This window comes from Coffea arabica, chromosome 1e, assembly GCF_036785885.1.
Source record: "Coffea arabica cultivar ET-39 chromosome 1e, Coffea Arabica ET-39 HiFi, whole genome shotgun sequence".
Lineage (NCBI taxonomy): Eukaryota > Viridiplantae > Streptophyta > Magnoliopsida > Gentianales > Rubiaceae > Coffea > Coffea arabica.
The window spans coordinates 43,314,221-43,329,713 of NC_092311.1; the positions used below are offsets into that span (position 1 = coordinate 43,314,221).

General features: G+C 31.9%; 1 protein-coding gene across 2 annotated transcripts in view; it reads right to left on the reverse strand.

Moving 5' to 3' along the window:
* Window positions 1-15,493, reverse strand: part of LOC113704786 (replication factor C subunit 1) — a 93,329-nt gene that overhangs the window by 59,455 nt on the left and 18,381 nt on the right. The gene's annotated exons all lie outside the window — the stretch shown is intronic.

Here is a 15,493-nt window from a genome sequence, read left to right on the forward strand (position 1 = left end):
TTATAACTGAGAATTTTTGAAGTGGGCCCCGGTAATCAGAGGGTGCAACCCCATCCATCCAAATGCTCTCGATCACCGAACCTGTCAGTCCAACAGACTTCACCTCCACCTTACACAGGGAGAGTAGTCCTTTCTACCTAACTCATGATTACGATTAAATAACATTGCCCTCTAAAAAAAAAATCACTTAAAATGCTCACTACGTTATCGTTTACAGCAAAATATATATATGTGTGTGGTGTCACTCGATTGTGACTTTTATATTTTTTTTTGTCGTATAAATTGACCATTATGACATGCTAAATATTTTACACAGTTAACTGCCCAAATAATAACTATACTATTGTTACTGTGTAATGTTGTTTATGACAATATAATCAGGTAAGTTAGAATAAAACCTGATTACTTTGGAGGAAATCAAAATCTAATTGGGGATTTTACCATTAAGTTAGAACTTAGAATAATTAGTAATTCCCCGGGATACCAATCCTTTCATGTTTCATTGCTTAGGTGTCTACGTACGAGTCCATAAATAATACTAGTGTGGCAAAGATTGAGTACGGGAGGGTTGCTTTGGATCAGAAAAGCGGCTGAACTGTATATAGGCCTGTGCAATTCCTAAGAATCCTAACAAGAGACAAAATCCCTGCCCCATTTCCTCAAGGGTGCTAACAACTACTTTCAAGGGATGATTGCAAAAGATATTTACTATCAAAAATAGAAAAAGAGATGTTGGTAAATAAAAAGGTTAGACCGGGTAAAAAGTAATGGGACCAAGAAATAAGATGATAAAGTTTCAAATGGAAAAAAAAAGATGATAAAACTTTCTCATTGACGTTACCTGAGGATGCTCGCCTCAGACACTTCGTGGTGCCGAGGTGGCCTCACCTCGGCCGTCACCTAAGCGTAGCCATATCCTGAACATGACCCCTGTGTTTGGCCAGATCTCTGACTCGCAGCATGAGTGACCTCGGCACCTCGGTTTCCCACCCCGGCTGCACGCCGATAATGTCAACACTACTGACATCACACAAAACCAGTGCTTTATCTGAAAAGCAACTGATGCTCTTAATGGCTACTACGCAAGGCTCCTCGTCATCATGTCCAGGCGGCTACAGTGTCAGAGTCAGACATCCTGGCAGGGAACAGAGCCGTAATGACCAGGACACGGGTCCCGCTGGCATGAGCCCTCTGTCCTGTCATCCACTCCTGCCCTATAAATACCCCCATGAGCTCTCAACAAGTAAGGGAACTGTTCATTCATACACACTCTTGTTCCCTCTCGTTCTTTCAATATACTGATTTGATCGTCGGAGTGATCCCAGAGGAGAAGCCCCGCCATTCGCTTCGGACAAACGAATTCACCACATTTCACCTGAGAGAGGATCTATTCAGGTCAGTTCAGCTAACCACCAAAAATCCCCCCTTCAATTGGCGCCGTCTGTGGGAACGAAATTACTGCTGAAATGAGATTCACGCGCTCCAGAAGTGGGAGAATTCCCTCAACCGGGGCTGGGCAGGCCTCGGGAGCCCAGCAGGGTCACATCTCGGAGGAACAAGGGTCTCCGAGGACCCAGTCCACCAACGAAGACGCCATCGTCAACATGGCCGAAAAGTGAAGGAGAAATTTGGAAGACTATTGCGCAGAAAAGTTTGTACTAGAATTCAAGTGCTACTTTTTCATATGATGTTTGATCAATTATAGGGTTTTAATTACTGAAGCAATTTTCATTGACATATTATGAATTTGAATCTTGATTGGTATGCTGTGTAATTAGTTTGAGAAACTATGAATTCCCAATTCTATGATTTGGAGATTGGATGAATCTCTAGGTTGAGATGGTAAATCCAATGTATATGGGATGGTGGTAATTGAAGGGACTCTATGGGGAATCCTTCTTCTCGTAGGTTTTAGTTTTGTGGTACATTTTCATAAAACTGCACCAAACACCTGAAAATAAAAGGAAATGAAAATTTTTTCAAGAAAATTATTTTCATTGAAAATGTTCTCCTCTGGAAAAAAATTTACATTGAAACAAACAAACTCTAAGTGAAGTTGCATTTGAAAATCAAGAAAGAAGCTTGAAGGCAATATTTTGTCTCTAACTTAAAACTTTTAATGTTGAATAAGTGGGAAAATATTCGAATAAGAAAATGATTTATTAATTAACATTAACCTAGAAATCAACGTAATCTAAAATTAAGAGACAAAAAACAAAAAAAAAGATGATTATCATTGTCATAAAATATTACCCATTTGTATTGCTGAGAAGTTGCTCGGAAATTAGTAAAGGCTACAGATTCAGAATTATTTATTTCCCATCTCATGATTGACAACAACTAAATAATGCTTTAGGTAAAGATGCTCACAATTAGTCAAATCTGCTATTAACGTGTGAAATATGGTCTTGCATTTACACTCTAAAAGTCCTTCAAAATTAGTCAAATGAGATTCATTTTTTTTTCTACTTTTTTAGGAATTCGTTGATAAATAGTTAAATGTACAATAAACAATCTCAAACTGAAAATAAGAGCTGTCATCTGGCAAGATGTACCTTTTTTTTTTTAATAATGGAAAATTTTATTTATTTTTAAGAAAATTTTGACAGAGTTTCCCCTTATAAATGGACGAAAACTCCTTGCCAACAAACACAAATTGAAGAAAAAAATCACATGGCAAGATGTACCTATTTAGTCTAAGTTGGCATTTTATTTTGCCCTGCATCTAGTCTTCGTACTAATCTGTTAGTTAAATTAATTTTAATTTAATTTTAAAAATTTGTACTAATTTGTACATTTAACTAATTTAATATGGGCTTGTGCGTGCACACAATATGTAAATCACATTAAAAAAAATTGAGTTAACAAACTAACAAAATCAGTGATATCTTACCTCTTCTTCCCTTCTTTTTGGCGAGTAGTGTTCTCTTGGTACAACATCTTGATTATATATTCCATGAACTTCATCCATACAAGCTAACCAAGCGTTTTCTACCTTGTGACAATTTTTGCTAACTACGACGATTGATATAAATGGTTTCAATGTTTGTACGCATTAAAAAGTTAGACCAAAACTGACAAGTCTCAAATACAGAGTTTAAGCACCTGCTAGAATCAACAAGTAAATTACTATTCAACCTAGCAACTTTAAATTAAGTATTTGTTAACTAAAAAATGGATTAAATTGCTACAAAGCTGTAGTTATGTCCCTTTTGTTTTATTTTGTAGTTATTAACTAAAAATATTTTAAGATTCTTCATCCGTCCAAGAAATGGTTTTTTAATCCTATTTATTTTTCAATGACCTTTTCAGTTTTGTTCCATTTTAAGTTAATGGACGTGGACAGTGAATAAATCTAAAGAGTCAATGATAGTGATTCTGATATAGCCTTTAAGATTCATTAAATGCAATTAGTACATTATATGCCCTTTGTCACTTTTTCATCTTTATGAAATCATTCAGTCTTACAAGTCAGTTGAAGATATAACTGCAGTATATTATTGATGTTTATGTATTCATTTTTTACTTTATACATGGTAAATTTGGTTTTGTGTCAGATGATAATAGATCTCTGATTCATTACATAATATTACCAATTGATCATTTCAATTTAGATGTCCAAAACTTTTCTTTCTTTTCATATCTGCTGTAATGACAATTCTTTTGTGCATATCTTGTTCTATCCAATAGAAGCATGTTATGGTCATCGCTGGAGAGAAATAAGATAGAACTTCCTGATATCACTTCTGGAGTTTTGAATGGATTTGGACTTTTTCGTCTGTAGTGATCATCAAGCTATAACATCTAATACCTGATTTGTATTACAAATACACCATAAATTAGAAATTTCCCTACTTCAATAAGTAATGTATCGAATTCTTCTTTTTATTTTAACTTATGACTGCCATTAGTAGACATAGAAATTGGCAAGGCATACATCATCCGTTACATGTATGGATGTGACGATGACCTAGAAGCACTTGAAATAACAAGATTTCTTTGGTTTAAAACAAGTATGAAAGAATTCATTTAGACAAGAAAGGTGACTACTCTAAGCAAAATAATAAAAACAAAAATGGGTGGCCTTTAGGTGGTAATTAACAATAAGAAAAACTAACTAAAAGTTAACTTTCAATAGATATAATTGTACATAATACCCTCATGACATGCCAAATACTTGGGACATGCTTCTTAGGAAGCTTTCCTTTTTAGATCACTCAAAATACAGTAGTCCATTCATAACAATTTTTATATTTACATAACATTTTGAAAACTTCAAGCTGCAACATAGCCACACATAGAAATCATTATATTTCGTAACAGTCTATTCCTTGAAGGACTGTCAATGGGATTAGGCCAACCCGAATTCACCTCGTTCGGCTCGAAAAAAAAACCCGATGAGCCAGACCTTTCAATATGTCAATCTGAGATTGAACCTAAAACTTAGGCCCGAATTAAATATAAGTCGAGTTTGGGCCTTATTAAGCTCAAACCCGTTATAGGCCCACCTTCAAATTACCTATATATAATGATATATATATTGATATTATATATAATTATATATCCAATTATATTATTACTAAATATTAAATATATAAAAATTATAAAACACAAAATATATTTGAAAACTCCTCTACTAGCTTTCTTGAGAGTCAGTATTGGTAATCTATAACAGAAATTTTAACTTTTCTTATTGGTTGAATAAATTTTGTATTAGTATAATAATGGTTGATTTCTTTTTGGTCTAGAAACATAAATCATCAATCATATTTGGATTCAAGTCTCAAACCTATGAAGAAGTTCTAACCTTTGAAGATGTATTGGCTAGGGGTGAGCAAATTTGGTACGTATCGAATTCATATCTGAATTCAAATTCAATTTGGTAATTTGAAATCGGGTATTTAGTAATTTGGTACAAAAGCGGTATTTACCGAATTCACCGAATTCTAATATGGCATGAAATATGTAATGAGATTATGAATTTGATAATAACCGATTTCGAATTCAAATTCGGTAAAATGAAATAGGGTACCGTATTACCACATTTGAATATCAAATTACTTTATAAAATTATATAATATATAGATAAATGCCATTTAGTATTAGTATATACTACTAATATATTATTATATTATATAGGTAAATGCTATTAATAATAGTTAGTATATGGTATTATCATGTATTTATGATAATATATAATGATGTACAATATACTATTTTAGTATTTGTTCATTGTTATATGACTATAATAATACAATTATACAACAATACATAACATAACTATAATACTTATTATTTTACACATGACTAGAATTAGATAATAATTAATAAGTAGAGGTATAATACTAAATATTAAACAATAAACATAATTAGTAATTAGAATTTAGATATTGTAATTTGGTATATCATTCATGTTTGAATTATTGATAGTTGAATGCATAACTTATAACTTGCAAGTATTAGTGTACTCTAAAATTACACTACATATTTAACATAAAAATTCATATTCTCTATTCACTAATCTTAAGGTTTTAAGCATAGACAAGACAACTAAGTAGTCTAAGTGAATACATATGAATTGCAAATCAATGTATTAGTGTATTGGCTTTCACTATTAAAAGCAATTTAGTGTTGTAGCCTGTAAGTTTGTAATTAGATTGATTACAATAGCAGCAGAGCTATTAAACTTGATAACAGGGTTTAATTAGGCTGAAAATTGCAATTAAAGGATTCAATAGAATTTTTATGTTTTTTTAATGAATTCAGGTTAACCGAATTCATTACCGTTTCCAAATTCAAATTCAGAATTGAAATAAATTCAGGTATCTCCAATTAGATATAAATATTGTTGAAAAATTCTTGATTTATGTACTTTTTAAGAACTATTACTTGTTTATATTTAGTTTTAATGTTGTAGTCCTGTGAATGTTAAATTAGTTTTCAACTCAACAATTGCAGTAAGTATACTAAGAAAATTAAGGAGCAATAAGTGAGTTTGGACTAAAGCCGAATAAGGCTCAAAACTCAAATATTTTTTGAGTTGAGAATGATCATCACATTTATTAATCCAACACTCAAAGCCCGAAACTTGAAAGTGTTACAAGTTAAATGAGTTGAACCTGAACTTATGAAAGTTCGGCTCATATAGCCAAATTGACAGGCCTAATTCCTTGGCATTAATTCTGTCTAGCGGGGATTATTATGAATAAACAACTGTCAAGGGATCCCTTTCTTAAAGCAGACAAATTTGATGTTAAGAAATAACATTTTTCTAAGCAGACGAAGTTTGATGATTATGGCAATTCAATTCCTTGGATATCTAAACAATTGGGTTGGAGCATGATATTGTTGCATATGTTATAATTATCTACACCGGTAATATCTTTTGACTTTGTTAGAACTTTTTTAATATCCAAGACTGAGCCTTAAAATTGGCCTTGCATTACAAGCATACAGTCTCTCCCATCATAATTAACTCAAAATAATTTATGTTTTAATCTACAATTACTTGTGGTAAGTTACTTTAATGAATCAAATCACACTTAAAATTCCAAAATGGGTGTCCTAAGTTGTATTTATTGTTATTGTTTGGGTAATATTTGACCTTAAGAATCAATCTTTTTTTATTGTCTTGGTAAATACAAGGTTTAAAAAAATATATTTTTCATGGAGATTAGTTCTACAACTATATTGGGAAGTCGTGATTATATGAAAGATATTTGTATTATGGCTATATTAGTGCACATGTTATAACAGATTATGATATGGACATTATCTGCGGCAAGCAAGCAATTTTTGCCTAAACAAAAGAATCATATAATTTGCTTCAGTATTTATACCGAACATGCATCTACATTCTATAATTTGATTTTATTTTGATGTTTCAGGTTGCAATTTTGGTACTTGATATTTTCCATTGATGGCTAAGCAAACCACTAAAAAGAAAATAAAAGAATAAATAGAATAGGATACATCGTGTGCCGAATTCGATGGTTTTCTTTGATAAAAATATGAATTTGTTTTCTTTTCTATATTCTAGTTTCTCGATTTTTCTTGAATTTTGATAAAAAAGATAGGATTATCAAATTATGATTTCAACTCGAGTATTTTTATGATTTTGGTTTCTCGATCAGTTTGCCTGATTTCAAATGATAGGTTAGAATTGTAGTGTATGCTTACATATCTTTTACGACTAAATAGATACAATGTCTTCCTCAGGAATCAAGAACTGAAATGTGAAATTGATCATTGGCCAACACTTTGGGTTTCAAAAAGTATACTATGATGCTATTTTTTCTTTTTAATTATAGCTATCGGTTAATATTTAATTAATAGTACAAAAAATTGTATGTCTTTTGATAAAAATTTTCAACTATCTATATTGTAACTCTCAGGTAGATTAAGAAGCAAAGTAATTTATGCAATTTTTTGTTGACTACAATGACAAATATAAGTAGTCTTTCGTATTTATAGGCAGTAAAAGGTTTGTTTAGGGACATGGAGTCTAAGATTCTAAGTACTGGCTTGAAACTATGTGTAAATTACTATTTTGATTAAAAGTTAGTGACACCTTAACTTTTTGCAAGAAAGCGTATCGACAAATGTTGGTGCATTACCTATTCTTTTAACAGGATTGTCAATTTTGTTTGTACGTTATTTCCCTCTTTCAGGACTTACATATACTAGTTTGACTTTGTAATCAATAAGATACTTGTTTTTGAAGGTATATTCTCAGAAGTTGAGAATAGATGATTTTGACAAAATGCACTAGAATTAATCTTTTTACACCATTTTTATAGTTATTGGTTAGTCTTGAATTTGACACAAAAGACATGACTTAAGTTTGCATGGACTTTTACATGAACCATAATACACCTCCTTCACAGAAGATCAATCGCCCATATATCGTATAAGTGGCAAGAACATTGATGAATTCCTTTTATTTTATCCTTCTGTATCACGATTAAAGTGCTATTGTCGCACCTAAATTCAAGATTTAAATAATTTTAATATCTTCATTTTTAGTTAGAATTTGTAATGAAATTCATTTATATTTTTTATGGATGTATTTTTAATATTCGCATCTTTGCATTTCAAGTATGAGATGTAGTTTGTAAATACTAAAGACATTACAGCACAACATGTATATTTGCCATTTAGATACCTACTAATCATATAGTTATGGTTTGTTACGTTTTGAAAGGCATTGCATTACAATTTTTACCTTTTTTGTTATATATTTGAAATTTTTTATTTAATTATATATATTCCAAATGCACAACCCTGAATAAGTAGTTTATCATTCAACATCCGTCAACATTACAAAAAATTAAAAATTAATTTGAAATGATTACGTTAATCCTTTTGCATGATGAATCCTGCCTAGTGAGACTGAAATTCTTGTGTGTGAAACGTCCAAAAATTCTTTAAAATAGATGTCATTAATTTTAAAGCAATAGAATTGTGTCCTATTATCCTTAGTTTCATAAATCAAGTATGTGGCTTAAACATTATTATTCTCTCCTATTTAGATAACATGGGCGTCAACAAATTTTTCTTCAAATAGATTTATTACCAAATGCTATGGTATCGATTATTAAGTAAATGATTATACTTTTCAATTGCTTATGATGTCAATCTAGAGAAAAGTTCGTTCATGATTTTCAAGATACAATATTTAAATTTGAAAAGTTTGAAATTCTTTATAAATCATTTTTTTAATAGTATGTATTGGATGTACTTGCAGCATAGGATTAGAATACAATTAAAGCAAGCACTATAACTATGTGTTATGTACTAGTAAACCTTTTTTGTTAAGATATGTCAACTTTTGTAGAATTTTTTAGATTCATTTAGTGCTAGAATAATTTAGTTACTTATTAAATAAATACAGTTGTTAGCATATTTGTTAACAAAAAATCATGTTAAATTGTTAACAAATATTTTTGCTAAAATTTAGATTAATTTAATTTATTAGCAAGTAGTTTTGTTGAAATTTTTATAGAGATTTGTTAGTTGCAAGTTACGTTAGTTTGTTTTATGTAATAGCGAGTTGATGAATGAAGAATATAAACTTATTTTCAATGCTACTACTCCAACTGCTACTGCTACTGCTACTATGTAATTACCAACAATTACAAGCATAGTTATTAAACCCGGCCTAACCCGACGATTCAACCGGTCAATCCGGTCAACCGACCATGAAACCTGGCTGGATTGTTAATTGGATCGTTTGTGTAAAAAATCCGTTGACTTGTCAAGGACCGGCGGTTCAACCGGTCAACTCAGTTGAATCGGACGGTTTTGTAAGGAACCCAGTTGTTGGGTTAAAAATTTGCATAGTTATTAAACCTGACCCGATCCGGCGATTCAACCGGTCAACCCGATGAACCGACCATGAAACCGGGCTCAATTATTAATTGGATCGTTTGTGTAAAAAATCCGTTGACTTATCAAGGACCAACGGTTGAACTGGACGGTTTTGTAAGGAACCTAGTTGTTGGGTTAAAAATTTTTAGAAAATGTTGCAATGGTGATTCAAACCTCGAGTATAGGAATAAAATGCACTCACCACTAAACCAACAACCCATTTTGTGCTTATTTAGTCCTTCTATATTATATATTAGAACTTTATTCTTATTTTATTTCTTCAAAACAAAATTTGTTTGGAATCTTTTAATAAAATTTATTATTCCCCAAATTCTATAAGTTATGAAATGGATTTAAAAAATGACATATTACACAATTTATTTTTAAGACAAATATTATTCTTAATAACCTTTTGCACTTAAAATTCGTAAATAAACTAGATAATTACACTTAGATAAAATTTTATACTTGAAATTTGGTAGACTAGTAATTAAATTTAGATTTTGTTAATTCTTATAAGAATTAATTATTCTATAATAAATTGGACTAACTAAGTATTTACTATGGTATAGCTTAGTATAGTTTCAACCATATCAAAAAGTATGAAATATAATATTTAAATATATTTAGTGACCCACCGATTGGATCACTCACCCATTGGTTGAACCAGTAACCCGTTGACTCACTTCTTTCACTGGATTCCTCCCAGGGTCGGGTTTGATAACTATGATTACAAGTCTATAATTAAGGGGAGAAGGATGGGTCGGGTGGTACAGGAAAGGAAGTGTAAGTGAGCAATACCAAGTTCGAAACCTCCCACTTGCACTAAAAAAAAACTATGATTAAGAGCAATTTTGAGAGTAGTTTGTTGCATATTTTCTCAATGTACACTACCAATCAACCTTGTGTTATTGATTTTGGCCCTCTCATGTGCATAATTTTCATTCATTAATGAACATTAGTAATAGCGACTCCTACTTTGAATGGCAGAAATGGGAAACTAATTTTCTGAAAATGCCTCGCAACCTCAAAAAAAGTTTAGAGTTAAGCCTATTTTAAACCATGATAATAGGAATTTTAGTGTTTTCTACGCACTGAATGTTGAAATAACAGTTACGGATTCTGCCAATTACATGGTTAAAGGACTACAAATACCATACAATCGAATTTGGTTAAAGGATTAGATATACTCTCATTCACTTTAGCATTAAATGAACTGCTTCACATGCTAATATGTAGGTCCATGTAATTTAGGATATGTATGAGCCTGCATATTTGGAAATGAAATTGAAGGTACATTTCTTAATTCTCACCAGCCAGACCAACAAAAATTCGTACAAGACTTTACCTCGAGTGCAAATTCCGCTCTAGATTTGATTAATACACAAAAATTTAGATAAAGAATAGTAATTAGCAAGCAAATATGATATCTATCGCTAGTAACTATAATTTTACTCACTATGAAAAAAAATTTCGGTTAATTTTTTGTAAAGAAATAAAATGTCAATATCAGTAAAGGGTAGTAAATTTTCATTCTAACAGTTACAAACTCCATATCTTGTCTAGAGAGATCTAAAGTTATCTACCAACCTCAAACAAACTTGAGTACGCGTAAATGTCACCCCAAATGATCAATATACTTGAGTTTTTTTTTTCAATTTTCATCGGGCACCAGAATAGAATGAGAAGTAGAAAATCAAAACCTTTCTTCTACACTGAAAAGCCAAGAACAAAGAGCGTCCACTGTATTATGGAAATATGTTGTAATTATTAGGAATTGGGAAATAGATGTACGTCAAAAATGGATTAGAAGAGTCATTATCATGATTTCCTTTTTTTTTTTTTTTTGATATTCTAAAGTCAAATGAACTCAGAATATAGATCAAGACAAGGGTACGGAGAATTGCCCTGGCTGTACAAATTAAGCTACCAAAGTACACAATGCATCCATAAGCTTACATATTCCACTGATAGCAAAAGATAGACTGTCAATTAAGCACTTGCTTGTTTAGCAACAGTCATGTATGTTAAGCACTGGAGACGTTTTTCAATGCTCATACTTAAAGAAACGAATAAATACATAAAATTCGACAAACAACCCAAAAAAAAAACCCTTTTGATCTAATATATTCTCTTTGAAAGACTTCCATATTGGAAGATATGTCATGCCATAAGAGAAGGGAAGTTTTGGCACAACAATTGCGGAAAGTACCCAGGTCCTTTGCATCTGAAGGGTTCTCTTCATTTTCTTTTAATGCATCACCATTCTCCTCTGCTAAACTTTCTTTCACTGGTTCCAGAATGGCAGCAACCCGTTTCTTAAGGACCTTCTTTGTCCCAGGAACCATATCTGCAGTCTTAATCTCCCATCCCTTCTCTGGACAGTCACCATATCTGCTGTCCGAATCTTAAGTGAGTCTGTCCCGAGTGCGGACGTATCTTTCCGCCCCACAAAGATAGAAGTAGCTAGATAAACAGGAATTAATTCTAACTCCCACATAATGGAAAAAAAGTAGAAGGTCCCGAGAAGAAAATAATCCTATTTGAGCACTGTACATCGCTAACATCAAGAAATTAAATAATCAAGAATCCCTAGTAACTGGCCAGGCTGCTAAAGTCGCTAAAGTTTTGTGAATCCTGTTGGTAAAATAGGTCCTATAGAAAGTCCATCTATTCCTAATCTCCAATGAAATCAAACAACTATATCCATTTATAATCCTCCATCAGTTGTATTAATGGATCATCTGTTTGGAAATGATAACAGAATGTACAGGCCGTTAGAAGGAGTTCGAAAATGCATATAAATATAGCATACCAATGGATGACCCTCTTTCCTCTATGGGGAAGAAAACAAATTAAGAAATCTGCAAAAATTGGGGGCTCTAGTTATAATTCAGAAATGATTCGTGTATATATTTCACAGAAATATGAAATCAAAGTAGGCAATAAAGTAGCTGGAAGACACGGAAACAAAAGTATTATTTCAAAAATTTTGACTAGACAAGATATGCCTTATTTGCATGATGGAAGACCTGTTGATATGGCTTTCAACCCACTAGAAGTAACTTCATGAATGAATCCAAAATTCAAGTGGACATTATGCACTTGTTACATAGCAACCCTTTAGGGGAAGGGCAAAGCAAAAGGACGAGGGTAGGAGAAATGGAGATTTGGGCTCTAGAAGGGTTTGGTATTACTCATATTTTACAAGAAATACTTACTTATAAATCTGATTATATTAGAGCTCGGCAGGAAGTGCTTGGTACTATGTCGTTGGAGGAACAATACCGAATCATCTAATCGAGGGTAAATCATATTGATAATGTCCTTTTAACCAACCTTTCCATTGATCCATTCCATAACTGGAAAGTTTCTTAAGACTTAATTCATTCTGAATTATTCCTTGTTTTTCAAACGAATGCTTTAATTTCAGTTTTAGTCAAATATATAAAACTTCCATTTCCTTTTGTGGAGTGGCTGGCTAGTGCCAGAGTGCTAGGAGGTGTCCCTTTGTTCTGTTTTATAATAATATTGTTGTAGTGGTTATTTACATCATGCTCAGAATTTACTATACTAATTTGCAAGGAAATCCATGACCAAAAAAAATTTTTTTTTTTTGCCCTCAATTACGAGGTAATCTCTCTCTCATTTAGCTGCCGCAAATTCAGATTTTTTTTTTCACCTTATCTAGATCAAGCATTTGAGGTTTCACCAAAGGCATGGATTAAGACAGCCCCGTTATTTTAAATTTAGCGATTACCGCGTAATGAGCTTTACTTCTGAATACAGGTCCATAATAATGGTTAAAACAACCTTCTTAAAGGTGCAGATTAGTGACTTAGTGCTTGAATTTTGGCACGAGTAAAACTTACTTCAAAGATGAATAGGGTTAATTTGGTACTAATAGAGGACTTTATGATGCAAATGCAGGTCTAAAAGAAATAGGGGTCGATAAAAATATCAAATTATTTATCCCAAATTTGGGACATGAGAGTTATCGGAAATGGGGCAGGCAGTTGACGGCTATGATTTGGCCAAAATATTTTGTGCGGCTCAGATCACATCTTGTAACTCGATTTTCACGCTATGTGTGGGACCCACAAAAATTTGTTCTAAAGTTACGTCGTGTGCAATAAAAGTTACGCACAGTGAAAAATGCACACAACCGGTAGAAACTGCAACCGTTTGTGCCCCTTGTCCAGAGTTATCATTGGACCTGAAAAGTGGGATACTAGTGTCACGGTACCTCCCAAATCTTTCGGTTGATTTTACTTGCTTCCAAGACTTCAGTTATAGATATTTGAATAAATCTTATATATATTGACAGTGTATACAATATTATCGTAGGTTTCACTACATATAAATAAAAATTAAATTTCAAATTCAAATTTTATATAATTGTCATTCATCTAACGTTGTTAGTATAAAAAAAAATTAATCCTAGATATTTTCCTACATTAAGTTATGTGACACTGTAGACATGGATGTGCACTATAAGCACGTCTACTTTGAGTTTACACTTACGAGGGATTTGATACTGGCAAAACTCAACCCAGTTGGTTCAACATCAGATGTAAAGAACACAGATACTGGCTCAACCATGTAACTAATCAAGCAAAACTCAAAAGAGTATTTCATATATGGTTTGAGATTCTGATATACATTTTCACGTTACATTATGTTACACTGTTTGTTAAAATGACAAATATCTCACCAAAAAATATGGTAAAAACTTGAACTCTTATCCATTATTGCATGGGATACTTGGCTAGTAATAACATTTTATGATTTTAAGGGGTTACGTAAATATTAAAGTTTTAGTATAGATGCCTTTTTAAATCAAGGGAATTGCTTCCTTCAAAATTAAATTAAATGAAAATGGAATTAGAAAAGTGGCAAACTAGTTTTATTTATGTGACATGAAAAATATTAGCAGAAATCTTAGAATGCATAATATACATAGAGTATAAGACTGGAAACTGGAGCTAATTTTTTTTTTTTTGTGACTTTTTTATTTGCCAAATTTGCCTTGCTCTTTATAATTCTATTAACAAAAAATAAGGATCAATTTTATGATTTCATCATGTTAATTATTTTAATGGGCAATAATTAATTCATAGTTTGACTTTTAGATAAGACTTTAGATTTTGCATTCCTATTTATCAAAACTAAATTTTTTTTCCCTCTTGGGAAAGTTGAAATTTTTTGTTAGGATACAAAAATGAAGCACAAATACTTTTTATTTTTTTTTCACAAAGTATCAATTAATGTTGATGTACATGGGATGATTAGTTTTTAAGTCCATTAGATATCCATGTCCAATATCTCCAAATTCTTTCAATTTCGTTTTCTTCCTGTCTAAGATTCGGTTTTGCTATAAATTATTCCTAAGCTCAAAATTCAAGTCAAGTATAGAGAATGAGAAGAAATTCTAGTTGGATTGCCTCCGCAAAATTTCTTTTATTGTTAGTTATATTCCCTTTTTTAACTCCCTGGATTCTGTAGGAGTGAAAGAAAGAATAGATTAGGGCTTTCTTCAACTGTCCAACGTTTATAATTTTTGCCAATCCAACTCTTGCCCAAACTTTTTATGTCTCTTAAATTAACCTCCAAACTCTGATAATAATTGCTGCAATGCTTGTAAATTTCTTTTAACAACAGCAATTTCTATTTAGTCCCTATATTCACACGAGAATTAAAACCGGGACCTCTAAGTCTTGTGGCTTCCTTGGCTACATATTTGCATTTAATTAAACACTAAAAAAACACAACAATCCATGTTTTCATGAACGATTCAATTTCTAGATAAATTAATAAACTTGCTGGTGTAACAGTTGAAAAATCACAATAAACAAAGTTGCAACATCTGGATAAAAAGCAACTAATTGCAACAAAGTTGCTTGTGTAAAAGTTGCTTTGCGTGCGTTGGTTTTCTTGATTTATAATCCATTCAAGCAACCTTTGGTGCTCATGGTAACTCTAGCTCAAGTGTTACCTTTGAGAATTGTTAGAAATGACTAGTGGGAACATGAAATCTTCTTGTAGCATGCATCAAACCATAGGACAATCTGTCTACAGAATTTTGGGAATTGCAAGAATAGTTCCTAAGCATATCTATACTGCT